The sequence below is a fragment of the Calidris pugnax genome, unplaced genomic scaffold (assembly GCF_001431845.1).
Source record: "Calidris pugnax isolate Ruff unplaced genomic scaffold, ASM143184v1 scaffold25, whole genome shotgun sequence".
Lineage (NCBI taxonomy): Eukaryota > Metazoa > Chordata > Aves > Charadriiformes > Scolopacidae > Calidris > Calidris pugnax.
The window spans coordinates 1,642,189-1,658,927 of record NW_015090805.1 but is presented as its reverse complement, the minus strand read 5'-3'; the positions used below and the strand labels follow the sequence as shown (position 1 = coordinate 1,658,927).

At 38.4% G+C, this 16,739-nt stretch overlaps 1 protein-coding gene across 19 annotated transcripts in view; it reads right to left on the bottom strand.

The window, feature by feature from the left end:
- KDM6A (lysine (K)-specific demethylase 6A) overlaps positions 1-16,739 on the bottom strand; it is a 131,258-nt gene that overhangs the window by 77,181 nt on the left and 37,338 nt on the right. For all 19 annotated transcript variants that reach the window (XR_001411479.1, XR_001411481.1, XR_001411483.1 and 16 more), the window contains exon 3: positions 7,208-7,266. The gene's annotated coding sequence lies outside the window, so the exon portion shown is untranslated. The remainder of the gene's footprint in view (positions 1-7,207; positions 7,267-16,739) is intronic.

Sequence of the window (16,739 nt, the reverse complement as noted above, 5' to 3'; positions counted from 1 at the left end):
TGATGGATTTATGTTTGCAAATGAATCCATATGCACTCAAAATGCTCGGGAACTCCTGGGTCAGTGTCTTGCTTGCAGCTTAAATTCTGTATCCTTGGATGCCACAATAAAAACTAAAAGAGAATTCTGACAGGTAACATAAATTTAAATTTATAATGTAGCATAACACATGAGTAAATTAAGGAGAAAATGTCATAAGAATACACCAAATATTCCCCAAAGCAGCTTTTCTAACTAAAAAATGGATATTTTATCTTCTCCATTCAAAATATTGGCCTACATCTTACCATCTTACCTAACTCCAGTGTTAATTCTGTATTGATTATGTAATTCAGTTTTTCCAAGATGACAATCACTGATAGTAACAAATACAAATTACTTCCCCCGCTACTGTGAAAAAGGGCATCATCAAAATTTCACAAATAAAGTGATCTGAAAGGCAGCATTTTCAACAACTTCTACCAGTGGTAGGTGTTCATGTCTAGATTGGTAACTATAGCCTGATTTTTAAATAGCCAGTAGAATTTTCATAGAATAAAACACTCAAACTCCGAAAACACATTTACTTATCAACTCTTACAGACAGACAAGCACTTCTATATTATAGCTGAATTAGTATTGATCTAATTTTGCCCATGGGAAACATTTAAACAAAATAGCAATGCACTCAAGATTACAGGCCACATTAAGAATCATAGAATCATAGAATTGTCTAGGCTGGAAGGGACCTCCAAAGGTCATCTAGTCCGACCCCCCACACACAGTCAGCAGGGACACCCCCAACTAGACCAGGTTGCCCAGGGCCTCGTCGAGCCTCTCCTTGAATATCTCCAGGGATGGGGCCTCAACCACCTCCCTGGGCAACCTGTTCCAGTGCTCCACCACCCTCACAGTAAAGAGCTTTCCTCACAGTAAAGAACTTTCTCCTAAAAAGAACACGGACTACAGTAAAAACTAGCTTTATTTTGGGACTGCCTGTTTCCCAGTGCCATTCCCAGATCTCCAGACTCAGCCCCTTACAACATCAATAGCAAAACATCTGCAACATCACTGACATCCATCGCAGTTGTAAGTGCTCAGTAACATCCAACGCAGACGACATCAGGGCTTGGTACAGGTTGGTACAACACAGAAGGAAGTGGACATAAAAAGAAGCGGAAAGTAGGAGTACATGTTGTAGTAGTAAAAGGAAATGAGAAAGAATGTGGCCCAATGCTGATAACCACACTCCTTCCTGGGCCGTTCCTCAGGCCTTGCCGGAGTTGAGCCTTCTGGATACAGGAGTCACTTGGTTCTTGTACAGATCTTTCTTTACTCTGAAACATCACTAATCCTGTTTCTGTCCTCTGCCCAAGCTTACATCCAGAACAGTTCAGGTCTAGAGGATCCAAGGCATCTAAGTTACTCAGATGTTTTCCCTCAAAGCTCTCTTATGGTTTGACCAAAACCGGAAGAGCAGACATAAGCTCATTGCTTGATGATCTGTCACATACCAAGAAGGACTTGGCTTAAGAGGCTAACAGCTTCCTTCAGAGATGATGACACATAGCCTTCCTCAAATAGGTTGTTAGTCTCCACCACTAATTAACTGGCCTTCATGCACAGACAGAGCTTTTCATTTTAATCTTTCAGCAGACTAAACATACATTAGTCCAAAGGATAAATCATCAAATGAAGGGCTGGGAGCTCTCATACTACAGAAATAAATGTCAGTAGTCTAAATTCAGCAAGAGACAACTTTTGGGTTATTCTCTGAAGATATTGATCAACTGCTTGGTAAAAAACAATTTTGGTTGAGTCTAAAATAAGAGTTTTCTCTAAGCTTCCACTAACAGGAAGGAAAGGCTACCTAACACTTGAAAATGGGAAAGCAGGACTGGAAAACAGACACTATGGAGAATGAAAAGCACCTCTGGGCCTATATTTTGCACAGCACTGCTACAGTAATTCAGAAAAAAATAAAAATGACATGAATCTATCATCTCCAAATCAAGACTTCCAAAATCAATACTGCAGCTATCTTTCCACCCACTCATTTATACAACAATGCCTACCATTATGAAAGTGAAGAAAGCAGTTGAATAATAATTAATAGAAGATTATATTAAACATTTAGTGAACTCTCATAAGACTTTTATTGGAAGGCTTTACTTGAATAGGCTGTGAATAAAATCAGCTTTGAACTAGATGAAAGAATATAAAATAGCATTGATTTAACTATTCAAAAATTAATACTCGTATTATTATTTTTATTATTCTTTTTCTTATTCTTTATCCTCTTTCAATTTTCTGACCACCTATTCTAAGTCTCATGTCATTTCATAGTCTCACTACTGAAAATGACACATTGCTATAAAGGACAGATTTCTATTTGAAACTCATAATCATAGTTTGAATGTAAACAAAATGTCTGTATACAGCAGTAGTCAGGACACTGCAATTTTATGAAATACTTTTACAGTCTTTAGATACCACTCCTCTGTCCACGGGACTGTAACAGTTGAATGGTGAAACATTTTGAGCAGCAAAGTCTTTAAATATTTCTCCAGAACAGCAACTGAGAGTACTGTTTTTTTTCCCAGCATTAGCAGGTATTACGTGCTTTCATCAATCCAAGAAGAGTGTTTGATACAAAAAAAACACAGAAAGATCAGACAACAAAAGAGAAAGTTAATTACCACTTTTTTAACAGTTAATTACAATTAGTATCTGTGGTCTACATGTACATTCCCATTTTATATACCAGAAAAACACATATATAAACTCAGCCATCTAAAACCAAGTAGTACCTGACAAAGCAGTATTTACATGGTGTGTGCTTAAATTCTGCCCTCCTTATGAAGCTAACTACAAATGTCAGGCCAGCTGAAAAGACTCTAACAAAACAGGGAAAGAAGCATCAAGAGAGATGTACACCTTAAAGATCACAAGTTATTGATAAACAAGCCGTTTTCCTAGTCTCAAATTATATCCCTCCTGGACTTCCCTTTGCAGGTGTTTCCAAAGCAGGAACTCCACAGACTGCTAATTATCAATGCAACGTCACAGTCAGTTGGGTGAATCTCAGAGCCTTTCACGCAAAATGCAGCCACTGGGCTATTTCAACAACTGCTGCATGCCCTCCAAAACAGCACAAACTACTTAAATACCTGTCTGCATGATGGATGGGGTGTTCCCCACGCAAGTGATGGAGGTCCCTACTAGGTGGTTTGCACTCCTACACACCCGACTACACACTCAGCTACTCTTTGGGTGAAAAAGCCCAGTTCCTTGGATCTACCAACCACTGACAGAAACAGCTTGAGAACCAACTGAAGGATCTGGTCCTGCTAGGAAAAAGAAATAAAAATGACTCCCTCAAGAACAAATCCTACTCCGTTACTAACAGCTTGCCTCTGGAAAAGAAAAAAAAACCACAAAACAATCTAAACCAAAGCAAAGCAAAATAAAAAAAGTATTGGTAAAGGAAGCAAAGAAGGGCAAAGAACAGACCTTGGCAGCACAGGACTCTCCCACAGGCAAACAGCAACCACCATAAAACAATAGTTTCTTGGGTAAATGAGTAAGGCATGAAGTACTGACGGTTGGTGCATGAGACTACTGAAAAAAAGTTTGTGTTCCACTGCAGACCTGGGTACTTTAAAAGCAGTTTAAACAGCTGCTTTACTATTTCAGTATGAATGCGAGAAGGGCAAGAATTCATTTCCTGGAAAAAGATGAAAGAGAATGACAGCTAGAGAGAGCAAGAGAGAGACCAGACTCCTTCAGCTGAAGTAAATGGTCCAAAGTGATTTGTGCTAAGGCCATCTCACAGTTGAAGGTAAGTTTTGTGTGTTTTCCTGTAAGTACATGGAAAAGAATGCTCCTGCCTCACTGAAGCCTTCAAAGGACTTCTTAGGAAAAGAGTGATTCTCAGGTGTCTGGAGGCCTGCGTGGTGACATCAGATGCAGTACCACAGATAATTGAGGGCTGCCTTCTGCTGTCTGCTCAGCCTTTGGAGGGTTGTGGAATTCAGCAGCAGGAGACATGGGATGTAGAGAGGCTGCTCAGTGCTTGTATGTTGGAAATAGAAGTATATGCTTGCTCTGTCTTGCCCATTAAATTTCTTTATCTGAATCAGATAATAATGAGATGTCAAGATCCAATTCTGAACGAGAGTTGAAGTGGGGAAAAAAAGCTTTTTGTGCTGAATTCCCTTAGTTCCTGTTCCAAGGAGTCCCACTTATGCTAACAGGAGAAATTCCAGCATACAGAACCACCCTAGCTTACAGAAGTGCCAGGACACAGTAGTACAGACTGGGCTGGCTGTGATGTTACTTTAAAGGAGTTGGATGCAGAGACGGTGGTTCTAGACATCACCTGACAAAATAGGTGATGGCATTGCTTCTGTTTTGGTAAGCATGGCTGTAGAAGGGCCAAAAAGTTCTAGTCAGAGATTACAGATTTTCCTCAGGCAGTCTGCATCTTTAGCCATGATGGAGGTAAGGAAAAGGGTCTGGATCATCTTTGCATTAGTCTTTGCTTTCTTCAGGACTGTGTCCCACAAAAGTGTCAATGCTGAAGGACTGAGTTTTATGTAACACTGAACTTTTACAGCTGATAAGGGATCCTTGGACTGAGGAGCCTCAGAGTATGCTCAATGGGGCAGTAAGAGTGACTGATCTCAGTCCCCAGTAAGGTGTTTCTGGGGAAAGGTGTCTTTCCTCAGAAAGAGGAAATTGTCCCGCAATTTGCAAGATAACAGACACCGAAAACACTGCAGGTTGGCGTCGGAGCACCATGGCTCGTACACTGGGATCCAAGAAGGGTGTTAGAGCCAGTTTCAGAACACAATTCCAGAGCTTGGACTCCATCTTTTTATCTGGGAGAGACTCAGTGTAAATCAGCAAATGAGAGACTAGTCAGAATCCTTACTAAAGTAAAAAAGTTGGCATCCAAGACACTACACTTTGGTGCAGCTATTGCAGAGAAATGAAGGGTAGCCTTTGATAAACTACAGAAATTCTTTCAGTGTTCAATCTAAAAGACAACTAAGGAGGCTATGAGATTATTCAAGTTATGTGAATATCTCAGCTGTCTCTATACTGGTGTTCTACCCTACTCGAGAAACAGGGAAATAACAGGGAAAAATCAGTCTACCGCTTTATTTACTGCTTGATGATAAATGGCATAAAAGAAGAGAGCATCAAAACTTAAGATCTGCAAGACCTATTTTACTATACTTGACTCAATTTATGGAGCTAATCTCTTATGTCATATGTTACTATAATAATTGCAATAAATAGGTTTAGTCCAATCATACTATTGCAAACATGTGTACATATATTGAGAACTTTCAGTTCTTAGATAAATAGTCAAACAAAATCATCAACATAAAATGATTTATCGGCTAAGATTTGTACTTAAGATAATGCTGTAATGCTGCTTTAGTACACAGAGATGTGTACAACATTGAATTACAATGCATGTGTGCCTTGGAACCAATGCAACACTTCTTTTTATGAAAGCTGGAAACCTTAGAAACCAATGTAAAAAATACGAACAAGTATTCTAAAACTCACCTTATTCCCACTTGCTTTTTTATTATCCCTGTTTACATGAGACATGAAAAAACCACAAGTGCTTCCTTACCCTCTCCTTTTAGGAGGGCTATGTACATGCCCCTCATTAAAATCTATGAATATCTGAAGCAGTGTGGATTAAAAAAAAAAAGTTCCAAGGACAAAGCACAATAGCTTAAACTACCTCAAATGGTCTAGAGGTCTCTACCTGCCCAAAATATACAGATGTTTGTACTCTATGATAGACAGAATAGCTACACCAGGAAATAAGACAATTTGACTAGCATTTCACTCTGAAAGAAGCAGGATGCTCCTTGCAATCCACAAGAAAGTCCTGTGGAGAACTAAGATCTACAAAGAACATATCTATTGTAAATGACTTGCTATTACCTCCAAGTTTATTATGATTTTGTCACACCTGAACACCTACAACCACACATCCCACTCCTCTCACCCCCAAGAAAACTTAGTAAAGTAGGGGGAAAGCAGGCAAAAGAATTAAAAAAAGACACACAAAAAATCACACACAAAGGTGTAAGATCTTATTTGCATTAAATTTTCTTCTTCTAAAAATTCTACCCAATACTCTAATGATACACAACTTCCATAGTTCCACACTATACATAACTTTGTTGTATGAATGAAATGGCAAATACGGTTATTCTACACAACCTTAACATAAAGCTCTACATGCAGTTACGATATCATAAATTCAGCATCAATTTATTCTCATGTTCTCAACAAGCTTACTTAAAAGCATAGAAGAAAAATCTAAATTAATTCAAAGTTCTAATTTAATAATATTTAGGCCTCACAATCACCTGACTTTGCGCTCCACCCACTGGAAGGTGCTAAACAGCACGATCTGCCGAGTGTGAAAAAGTACTGATCTAAGCATTGCACCTTTCTGACTGTTTTCCAAGGACACTAACTGTATCTCTGCAGGAATAAACCCCAGTAGAAGTCTGAGGACCTTTCAATAGAACCCGAGTGACTGAGTCCATTCCATTCATTATTTTTCTCCCATCGCCGACAAAGCAAAATCAAAACCCCAACTGAAAACCAACCCTCCCCCCCACCCCCATCCAACAGCAGCCCAAAACAGTTCCCAAAGCCCTGCCTGAATTTACAACTCTAACTCTGCGTTTTACATCAGTTTTAAGCATTCTGATTCAAGTCTGAGCGTACTGCTTCTCACATCCAAAACTTTCACATTTTACAGCTATGTAAAAATTACTGAATACCAAGCTAAATGAAAACAATCCCACTTTGCCACTTTTTTTACAAGAGAAAAGTGAGGGTTTTTTGTAAACGGGCTTTCAAAAAAACACATGCTACTGACTATCGATAACGACAATTCACAAAAAACTGTTGAGTTACATTGCTCCATCCCACTTGCTGAATCAAATTATAAGGGAGCTAAAATTCTTCTCCTGTCTGTGCTTCCCTTTTCAAGCAACTGCTGAGGTTGCCACAGGTATGTTACAGTAAGTCAGATATGCAAACCAGGACAGTATCTCTTCAAACACCTTATCTATAATAAAAAAATCTAAACTATCGTACACTCACACTGAATTGAAGTTAAAATAGTCACCTATTAATAAACACTGCACAATACTGACACTGTTAGTTTAATCCAACTTACCATTGAAAGGCATTGTAATGGAAGTAGACCAAACCAAGGCCATATAAAAAGGCAGCATTCTGTAAAGAAAAGAAACAATGTTTAAAACCCAGATAAGACAACCATGTGCTGTAAGACTGAATTTCCAGTATTTTATTCATCTTTTGACATTGTATTTCCATTATAAGATAAGCATATTTATATTTCACCTTAAACAGGAAGAACCAAAAAGAAGGAATGAAAAGACAGGTAAATATTAAATTTAAAAAAAAAAAAAAAAAAAAAAAAGGTGATTCTCCACAAAATATTTCTGGAGGAATAGTAACAACAAAAATATTCAAGTGCTTTTACACCAGAGAAATGGATGTGCTTTGTTCTACTTGTACAACAGCAAGGAAGGAAATGACAGAGTAGAGGTCTTTGGCAACTAAATGTAATTAAAAATGTTTTATAACTGAACACCATTTCATAGTCGCAATAATTTACAGTCACATAAAAGTAAACAAAACTACAGAGTCTTAATCTCAGTGCCTAAAGCAGAACATTAATTATATGAATCTGAAAATATGCTTAAGGAAATTTCACTTTTCTGGATACCAAAAATACAGACCATCAACTTCAAAGCTAAGACAATCATATTTCTTTATCATTAATTAAATTTCTATTTTCTATTTCCCTACTTTGCAGAAGGGGTGGGGGGAAAAGGAGGAAAAAAAAAAAAAAAGAATAATTCTCCTCCTGGAAACCCATTTCCCCCCATTTTCTTTTCACAGAAAAGTATCATTTGTTTCTAAAGTGACATTACAGGGAAGGTTTAATGAATGTTCAACTGTCCAGTTCTACAAGTAATTATCACGTATTTCCTAAATTACTACGGATAAACAAATTGCCTTTTCTTTTTGCCACAGCATAACTGTTTTCTATTTAGCAGAGCTATTCCATTATTTACAGGAGACAACATGTACATGCTGCCTATGACACATTTTCCCCAAAATGTGGATGTGTAATTCTGGTTTTGAGAAACCAAGAATACATCCTAAAGAAAACAAAGCTCTGACACATGGACAAGAGATGGAATTTCTATTGTCAAAGGCTGTAGTTCAAGATAATCCCTCTTCCACTTGCACGCATTTCTTCAACAAGTCAAATTTCTACGGAATTCCACAGAAGATATTCTAGCAATGCCTTAAACCTAACCCAAATATTAAAGGTATAACCAAATTTCTCCTCAAAAATAACTTGTAACCAGAACACAATTCAAGGAGCAGCATTCATCTGAAACAGGACCCAATATTACCATTTCATTATACCTCATTTGCATCTTCTAAATGCAAATTAAAACCAGGGGAATTGCCAAAGATCTTTTCATGAATACAGTTGGATCATAGCTTCAGCAGTGGACAGCTTCCAAGGAAATGCTGTGGTATGACCAGATACTACGGCAATTAGAGCACTGGAAGATGTTAACAGGGGGAGTAGAGGGGGAAGTATATAAACAATAAAAGATGACACTTTAATGCTACCATAAAACCACATTCCTGTTTAATTGAACAAAAACACAACATGGACATCATCAAGATAAAAGATCGCTAATTCTGTAGCCCATGTATTTCCCGCTTTCCAAGTGCGCTCTGGCAACAACAGACTAGGAAAGAAGGCAAGCTCAAAACCTGAGCATACGTAATGCCTCGATTTAAAAGTATTTTTAAATGAAGGAGTAAGGTAAGAAGAGACACTTTCACATCTGCAACATGGAAGTCTGCAAAATGCCCTGTTTGGGTCAGGCTTAACAAAACTGGCTAGTGTTACCTCAGAGATGCACCAACTGCAATCAATACTACATCATCGTAAAGATGGAGAATAATATTAATAACAAAAAATCCTTCATCACCACACTGCAAAATTCAAACAAAAATATGCCAGACAGCCAAAATCTCTTCAATCTTCAAAGAATTTAATTTCTTCTTCTGAAACCTACAGAATTCATAGTCCAAACAAGTTACAGCTTCAGAACATTAATCTAGCTGATATTTTGATCCTAAGGTTAATAATAATCAACTTTAAAGGCACAACAGGACAAGATGCAGGTGATTTGTTCAAATGTAATTAACATATCATTCACATGAAGCTTTTAAGGTTGTCCCCACCCGTAAAATACAAATCAACCATTAATGCTCTGTCCTTTGTCCTGGGACAGGTATTGTCATTTTTTGTCCTATTCTCATTGACCTTAAAAATCTGTTAATCTACCACTGTCTTCTGAATAAATAACAGAGCACAATTTAAGACTCTGTAATACTTTACTTCAAATGTAAAGGTGCAAATGCTGATAGGTCAGTATGGGTCCTATTTATCTGTTCTGAAATACTATTGCTCTAACCATATGTAACACCATTAGTACTGCTTGTTGATTGTTTATTAGATTTGTCTTAATAAATATTCAAAAATATCTTTTAATCTGCATTTAAACCTGATGGTACTTTGACAAGGACTGGAAGATACTACAGCGGTTAAATATATGCAGTAGTTTCCCACGAATAATTCAAGGCAAAACGTGCATAAAGTTCATTACTTTCGCAAATAACTTTTCTGCCTGCATTGCAGAATGCCATCAAGTTCAAGGTGCAGCCAAGTTCCTACTGGCAACAGCCAATATGAAAAGCTACAACAACTTATCAGGACCAAACAGGATCACTACACGAAATTTTCATCTACAAAGCAACCTTTTTCTTAACATCATAAGATTCTGTGACTCTGTTTACCAGGAACCCACCGCATCTTACGAAATCTGTTTTCAGTGGCCTCTGTTATTTTTATTTGGACAAGTTTAATCACCAAAAATATCCATTCCATGTTTTCCAGCAAAGATTACTTTTCAAATTTAATCTCTGCTATTCAAAATCCTGCTATAAATACCTGGTGAGGTAGAATACAAGCCCACTTTTTTTCCCTCCAAACATTTTTCAGTAAGATGTAGAAAATAAAATTATCTTATTGCAATCCTTTCCTTGAACTTCTTAACAACCCTCACAATTTCTGAAGATCTCATGCTAACAAAATTCATTCTTTGGCTACTAGCTTCTAATGTAATTTTTATGTTATCAGATTTCTCTCTTCACTAAAACCTATAGTAAATTGAAAAAACCTGCAAACTGAAACTGACTGTACCTCAAATTTGAAGTTTAATGTCTGGGGTATTTTCATTACACAACCATGTTACTGAAAAACAGACAAATCAAAAACGCTATTTTCAAGTCGATGTCATTTACATTTTCTATGTAGTATCAAAAACGTTAAAATGTTTCATACCAGCCACTAGATGGCTCAAATACCTCTTTCCATTTTATGTGCTTATGCAATGTTAGAATATCGTCAAGTTTATATTGTATATTCTGCTACTTACATGCATTATTAAATGCTGTGCAACATTTCAATTATATTTTACAAAATGTATAAGCCACAGTATACATTGATAATTAACTTAGAAGGCAAAAATATATCTGTATGTACCTTTTTACGTAACTGAGATGAATAAGCATGTTGAAGACTTTTCAGTCTTGATTGTCTTAAGCAACGAAGAAAAAAATAAATAACCAATGAGGAAAACTACCCCCATCTCACAAACCTTCTATATTAACCGAATTAACTGCTTTATAGTGTCTTTGAAGCAGCAGATGGAAAGAGATGCCCAAAATTTCATGTGCTCTGTTCTCAAGCTATTTCAGGCCAAGCTCACAACAAACCCTTTTTCTCCACCTTCAAGCATGCAAGCCAGTGCTTCCTTCCAGCAGAAGGACATCAGATTAGACCACCACAGTTACACTTCACCTATAAATACAGCATCAGAAAAATGCACCCGCCCTGTGTAACGAGCCATATTCACATTCAGACTTACAAATTACCATCTTAGACTGACTCTAGACATGTATAGGTACCACATCTGGGTCCAGATATTTTTCACCAGTAACGTAATCTGCCACAAGCAGCTGAGGCCCTGTTATCAACTCCAAATTTGGGGTTTATAAATACAAGAGTATATAAAGAAGTTGTGCTTGCAAGTGAAAAAAGTCTATTAGCAGGTACTTCTAGAAAGTCAGAGTAGGAAAAGATGCCTAAGAGTCAAAGTAGCTTCAGGGCAGCATCCAGTTGGGACCTTCCAACTTAAAAAATAAAAGGAACAGCTTTTGCCATAGTATTATAGCATTACTGATTTAGAAACTTTCCCTGTCTAACACTGCCTCTCATTTTTGCTGATACCACCATTTGTAGAGTACTAGAGCCAACTGGATGCCAGAACTGATCTGAGTTATTAATATCCAGATAAAAAAGGATTATTTTTAACTGGATCAGTTTCCCAGCCAAGTTCACTGTGTAGCTCCCCCCCCAATTAAACAACTGCATTAGCACAAGCAAAAGAGTAGAATGTAAGCAAAATAAGTAAAAGCTCTTTAAGCCTACACTGCTACCAGCAAAACGTGTATCAAACCTAGAATGATTTTTCAAACAGAAAGAGTGAAATCCTAGATAAAGGCTTTAAACTGGCAATGTATATTAAAAAATAATAATAAAAAAAGCAATACTTTATTACCGCCTAAGCGAGATACAAATGTTTGACTCATGAGAAATCAACTTCTGTGGGTCAGTACAAGAAAGATAAAACCATGAAATACCATCATAACCTGACTGTCAGCCTTCTCCATGCAGGCCCTTAACAAGGGAAACACATAGGCAAATTCACCATTTCTTCCTTGTGACTCTAAGGGGTAGGGCCAGACACATGTAAAATAATCCCTTTATTTCATTAAGAAGTTGATAATATTTAGACAAAAATTAAAAATCTCCACCATACAATGCAATAAAAAACAGAACAGGAGAAACAAAGTCTCCATGCAGTTGGTTGGTAAAAGACTGAAGGAAAACTACAGAAAAAAGTTCAGCACCCTTACGAGATCAGTGACTGTTTTGCATTTGCTTACTATTGCCAGGAATCGAAAAGTCTTTGATTACATATGAAAATTGCCTCCCGCAGGACTCTGAGCTCCCCTTCCACAGCTGGAACCTGCAGTCCAGCCCACATCACACCAGGCTGCAGAAGACACAAGTGGGCAGGAGGCCACTGCTCTTCAAAAAACCTAACTAGGAAAACAGGGTTGTACAGTTTAGGTCACACATCCTGTGGTCACAGGGTCTCTCAGCCACCTGTTTGAAGCAAATGAAACAGTTTTTGTGTTCAAATGTGTGAATATGTTTATTTCTTCACTGAAAAAATGAAAGATGAAGTTTTGACACTATGGTGCCTAATACTGCCTCCTGACACTACTCAATATATAATAACAGTTCCCTGGAGAATATGTACTGCATCAAAAATTCCACTCAGGCTCTTGTGGATAAACAGCTTTATGCCTTTGGGAGCTGACAAGCTCTAGCAGTTCCAGTCACAAAGATTGTAAGTGTTCAGGAGAAAGAGGGGAGGGTTCAAATAAAATTTGTTTAGAATTGTACAAACATGAAAAAGAGAGCTACCTATCTACACATTCTACATATTCCCAACACGTGCAAAAATACTAAGATCCCTGCGAGGAGTGTATTACAAATTAATATCATTAGTTTTGCTTCTTCAAGGTCTTCAAGAATTTTTATAGTACCTGGAAAATCATTAAGTTTATACAGAATCTTTAAAATACAGCTATGCATAACATGCTTGCATTACGCTGCTTCTTGAGCAATAATCACAACAGTAAAGAAACTGTTACTGGGTATGTATCTGCATCCCAGCAGCCATGTGAAAGCAATTAATATAGAAAAGTAATTATTCCTGTGACAAATATATTCTGGCATTTGTAACAGATTAATTAATGTATCATCTTGGTAAATAACTACGAAGTAATTTCATCTTGTCTGTAAGAAGTTAATCTTTTCAGAGAGTAAGTATTGCCAAAACACATCTACTACTTGTAGAAGAAAACCAGCAAATGTATCTTTCTTAATTAATAAAAAATACTTTTTTTTTCCCTTTTCACAGAAGAGTTCTTAAGAAGGTGAAGCAGAAAAAACAAAACAAAACAAAACAAACCCAAACACAGGAAAGGACAGCGTACATCAAGACATGACTATTAATGAATTATGAAAACCTACATAAAATAACTAATTCAAAATACATTAATAATTTCAAAACCCCTTGAATAATACACTGTGCCATAATCTCTTTACAGGGAGCACTTTAATATGAAAGACAAAATTATAAAGCAACATTAAATACCTCAAAACCTGTTCATTAATGATAGAATATATGCTATTTTGTGAACTGGGTATTCCTTTAGCCATAAGTAGGTTTAGGTCCTTGACAAAAATGGAATAGCGATCAACTAGCATACCTCCTCAAATTTGTTATAAGAACAGTCAAGCAAATGTCTAAATAGTGATTGTTGCTATGGGTATCTGACATATGTGCCTTCCACTGAAGCTTATACAATTTCACTTGATGTAAACGTCTTCATTTTCCACTTGATACAAATATTTTCAATAACTTAAGTATTTTAACAGAAAATAATATTTTTTCTGAAACAAATCAAGTGAGAAACTTCACAGAGACAATTCATCTAACTGTATTAAATACTCTCCCTATAGATTCCCAGAATACTGTTTTTATGATACAGGATTTAAAAAAACCAAAAAACTAAAACTCCTGACCCCAAACAGAAAGCTGTATTTGTGACTAGATGCTTTATAACTAAACCAATTTGCCCAACATTTGCACAAAAAATGGAGACGACTTCTCTGGCCGACCAGGGAGTAGACCCTTCTCTCTGCTCAAAGAAGCATCGACTAGAGTAGGTTTCCCAGGACAATGTCCAGTTCGGTTTTCATTGCCTCCAAGTATAGAGACTCCACAAACTCTCTGAGCAACCTCCTCTACTGTTTAGTCAGCTTTATAATTGAAAACAAACCAAAACAAAAAAAAAGGTTTTTCTGTGTTTAAAAGGAGTTTTGTGTTTTACATTTGCACCCACTGCCCGTCCTTCTCTTACTAGGCACCACTGAGAAGAGTCTGGCTCTGTATTCGTTACTTCTTGCATCAGGTATCTGTAAACCCTGAGAAGATGCCCTTGAGCCATCTCTTCTCCAGGCTGAACAACCCCAGCTCTCTTCGCCTCTCCTTGTATGACAGATGTTCTAAGCCATTTAATCAGCCTCGTGGCCCTTTACTGGATTTGCTCCAGTATCTCCCTGTCTCTCTTCTACTCTGGAGCCCAGCACCAGGCACAGATCTCCACACGTGTCTCTGCAGGGCTCAGCAGAGATGAAAGATCAGCTCCCTCAACCAGATTGTTATGCTCTGCCTTATGCAGCCCAGTATGCTGGTGGCTGCCTTCGCTGCAATAGCACATTGCTAGCTTAAAGTCTACTTGTCCACCAGGTACCCTCAGGGCCTTTTCTGTAAAGCTGCTTTCCAGCCAGTGAGGCCCCAGCCTGTGCTGGTGCATTGAGTTATTCCTCCACAGATACAGGACTTGACATCTCCCTTTGTTCAGGTCCCTCTGAACAGCAGCAGAACTGTGTGGTCTCTTCCTAATTTTGTATTCTCTTCAAACTTACTGAAGGTGCACTCTACCTTCACAATACAGGTCATTAACTGAAGATACTGAACAACACTGGCACCACCATCAACCCCTGGGGTACACCAGTAGCAGTGGGCCTCCAGCTGGACTTTGTGATGCTGATTGCAATCCCCTGAGCTCAGGTTAGCCAATTTTTCATCTACCACACTGACTGCTTACCTAGTCTGTACTTTATTAGTTTTTCTGTGCTATGGGGAGATAGTGTGGAAAGCCTTACTAAAGTAATCATAAACAATATCCATAGCTCTCACTTTCTCCACCAAGTTCGTCATTGTGTTGCAAATGGCTGTCTGGTTCATCAAGCATAATTACCCCTTCATAAATCCATGCTGATTATTTCCAATGACTTGCCTGCCCTGAGTGTGTTTGGAAATAGTTTCCAGGATAATTTGTTCTATCACCTTCCCAAGGATGGAGCAGAGGCTGACTGGCCTGTAGTTCCCTGGATCTTCCTTCATGTTCTTCTTGAAGACAGGAGCGATATTTGCTGTCTTCCAGGCCTCAGGAACCTTCCTTCATCACCGCGACCTTTTTAAGATAATTGATAGTAGTCTCACAGTGACATGGGCAAGCTCCCTCGGCACTCATTGATGTGTCCCATCAGGCCCCGTGGACTTGTAGATATCCAGTCTATTTAAATGTTCCCAAACTTGATCGTCCTCTACTGAGAGCAAGTCCTCCTATGTCCAGGCTTCCCCACTGGTTTTAAGTGTCTTGGAATCCTGAAGGCAAGCTCTACCAGTAAAGACTGGGCTTGGGGCAAAGAAGGCATTAAGTACCTCAGTGTTTCTCATGTCCTTTGTTATCTATCCCATTCAGCAGCAGAATCATATTCTTTCATCTTCCTTTTGCTGCTGTTATACTTTCAGAAGCCCTTCTTGTTGCCTTTACATCCCTCACCAAAGTCATCTCCATGTGGGCTTTGGCTTTCCTTACGCAATCCTGGAATGCTTCAATGCTGTCTTTATGCTCCTCCGGAGTCATCTATCCTTGCTTCTAGCTCTTCTATGCGTCATGTCCGAGTTTTGTCAGAAGCACCTTGTTCATTCACGCAGGATACTTTTCCTTTTTATCTAACTTCCTACAAGACTGTTCTTGAGCTTGGAGAAAGCTATTCTTGAAAATTAACAAGCTCTCATGGACCTCTCTTTTCTCCGGGGCCATATCCCAGGGATTCTTCCAGGCCAATCTCTGAGCAGACCAAGGTCTCCTCTCTTAAGTCCAGGGTTTTGGTTCTACTATTTGCCTTGATCCTTTGTCTCAGGATCTGGTCTCCATCATTTCACAGTCCTTACAGTCAATGTTGCCCTCAACCTTCACATTCACAACCATTTCTTTCACGTTTGCAAGCACAAGATAAGCAGACTGCCTCCCCTTGTTGGCTCCTCCATTAATTGTGCCAGGAACTTGTCATCAATATAATTCAAAAACTCCCTGGATTGCTTGTACCCTATTGAATTGCCCTCCCAACAGACACAGGCATAGCTAAGTCCACTATTAGGGCCAGCGTCTGCAAATCCAAGACTTCTTCCTGTTGTTGGAAGAAGGCCTCATCTACTACTTCTTTACCAGATTATCTGCAGCAGAAAACCACCACAATGTCACTCATATTGGTCATCTACTAATCCTGACCTATAATCTCTCAACTAGCTTCTCAAGTGTTCAAAAGCAGGGCTCTGTGCATTCTAGCTGCTCTTTCATAAAGGGCTTCTCACTCCAGTTGCCTGAGCTATAACACTGCATCTCTGTGACCCAGTGAACCACAGCCCTGCAACTGCATGTGGACCTCTAACTCCTCCCATTTTTCTCCATGCTGCATCCGTTAGTGTACAAAGCACTAGAGAGAGACACTTTTTGTGCTGATTTCCCAGAGAAGGTAACAGAGATTCCTCCATAATGCTGTCCTGTAGGCACTTCGTTATTTTGTCCACATC